Here is a 2509-nt window from a genome sequence, read left to right as displayed (position 1 = left end):
TACCGCGGTACCATACTAGTACCGGTATATCGTCCAACACTAGTGGGAAATTTTTTTTATATAAAATATTTATAGTATTTTTAAAAAGTAAGAACTTGTTTTGGAAGTATTTACTGGATGTTCTGTATTTCTGTAAGTAATCATTGTTAGACCTGATGCTTTAGTAACTCTTACATTTATGAAAGACAAAATGATTGTGACACTACTTTATCCCATCATTTTTAATTTGGATGCGATTCCACTGGAAGCTTCCTGGTACCTCTAGGCCCCACTCAGTGAAAATACTGTAAACAATAGTAATACTGTAGTGCTGGGAAGCATAAAAGAGGAAACCACGATGTTCACCACAGTAATAGAAAGTGCAGCATTTGGAGAATTTAACAAAGGAAACAATTTACTATATATCTGAAACATCTGGTTGTTTCTTTACATAATGAAACTAAAAGCTGAGCCAAAGCAGTTGTAAGATGATGTGAATTATGTAAATCACCTACAGATCCCCACATTTCTCCTACTGCAGCTCATAGCTAATGTTTTTGTGAAGTTTATCGTAGGTTTTAGAGCATCAGCAGTGAGCGAAGAGTGAATATTTGGCAATTTGACAGTTGGCTGATATTTTACATACATAATATCTTTGCAGTCGCTTTACCGCTAATCACAGATTCATGCTGTTCAACAAAGTACAAAATGAAGCCTTACATGTTGTGTCGGGGTGGTGGGGTATGGGTGCATCTGAACACCTCTTTCAGTCAAAGCCTTTTTCCCTCAAAGTATTGTTCATATAAAAATATAAATTTGTCTTGTTGCTTGCTCCTAGATTTAAAAATAAGAGTTTACACTTATTATACTTTACTTTTTCAAACCCCAGGAGGCAAATGCTCTTAACTGCAGTATCGTTGTGTACCTGTATATAAATAAATACATTTTATGTCTTCTTTTTACAAAATACATACTGTCATATGTTGCATATTTTAATATTGTTTTGCCTTCATTTGACTCACACTTGCTATTTTTGTACATTTTCTGCACACAGTAAATGCATATGTAACCTCATCATGTTTTTGTAATGCATCTTATTATTTGTCATGAATTTGTTTTCAATATTTTGCTTCTAACAGTGTTTGAGTGTTCAATTTCATCTTTTTACGCTGACTATATTAAAGGTGATCTGATCACACGCTGCCGTTTCAGCGTCTGTCGTGTCAGAAGGAAACATTTGAAAAATTAGGGGACTGTTTGGCAATAAGGGGGAAGCCTTTTCATCTTCATTTCTTAGTAGTCTTACTCTAAATGTAGACACAAGGGAGTTACTATCAGCAGCAACAGGAAGTACAGTTGGGATAAGTGATAAGATGAACTCTACAGTCTGATCCATACCCCATCAGCTGCTAGAAGAGGGCACCTCCATGCCAAAACTGATATGTCTTGTCTGGTTTCAGACTGGTCTGACTTGGTACTAGAGGGAAGTTGAATTGTCAGAACATATTAAACCCATGTCATCATTTTTATCATGTTTAACGGTGCGGTATGCAACGTGGGCACACCATGACAAAAGTTGAAATGGGTTGAAGATGTACAGTAGATGTGAAAGGATTTGTGAGTGTGCAGAAAAGGATGAACTCTGAAGGATCACTGTCACCTGCTCCTGCCCTGTGAAGGAGCACCAGTCACTTCCTGGACGGTACTGACACCTGTTGGTGTGTCTGATTTACTTAATGGCCATCTGACCGCTCAGGCCTTTCCCCCGTTTGAAACTATGGCCGCTGTGCTGCTGCCGTGAGCCAGTGCAGAGCTGCCCACCAGCGTCCAGACACCTCAGGATCACAGTCCAAATAGTTTTATTCAGGTGTGTTCGAACCCAGATCTGATTTTATAAATTACATTTGTTCATCAGATGACTGGAGTCAGACTGGTGCAGAGCTGCCCACCAGTGTCCAGACACCTCAGGATCACAGTCCAAATAGTTTTATTCAGGTGTGTTCGAACCCAGATCTGATTTTATAAATTACACTTGTTCATCACATGACTGGAGTCAGACTGGCAGCTGTAAGAGCCTGATCTCAGCAGTTAAGCAGGCATTTTTTTATCTTAGTGTATTTGTAAAGTTAAAATTATGTTGTATTCTAAATCTGATGTTCAGTATATTGTAGCAGGTATTTTGATGCTTTTGGTGAGCTGGTGCCCAAAGACAGAACATGACACAGAACTGTTTAAACCTGAGATTATCTTGTAAACATTTTTAGACCATATAAAATAATTCAGATTTAAGTGGAAAATGCAAACTGACCCAGCTCACTGTGCCTGCCCCCACCTGTCAGTGGATCACTAGCTTTCTGACAGACAGGAAGCAGCAGGTGATGCTGGGGAAAACCACATCCAGCACCCAGACAATCAGCACAGGTGCCCCCCAGGGATGTGTGCTCTCCCCTCTGCTGTTTTCACTCTACACCAACGACTGCATCTCGAAGGACCCCTCTGTCAAGCTCCTAAAGTTTGCTGATGATACAAC

Source organism: Monopterus albus, unplaced genomic scaffold (assembly GCF_001952655.1).
Source record: "Monopterus albus unplaced genomic scaffold, M_albus_1.0 scaffold16.1, whole genome shotgun sequence".
In the NCBI taxonomy this organism is placed as follows: domain Eukaryota; kingdom Metazoa; phylum Chordata; class Actinopteri; order Synbranchiformes; family Synbranchidae; genus Monopterus; species Monopterus albus.
This window is presented reverse-complemented; position numbering follows the sequence as displayed.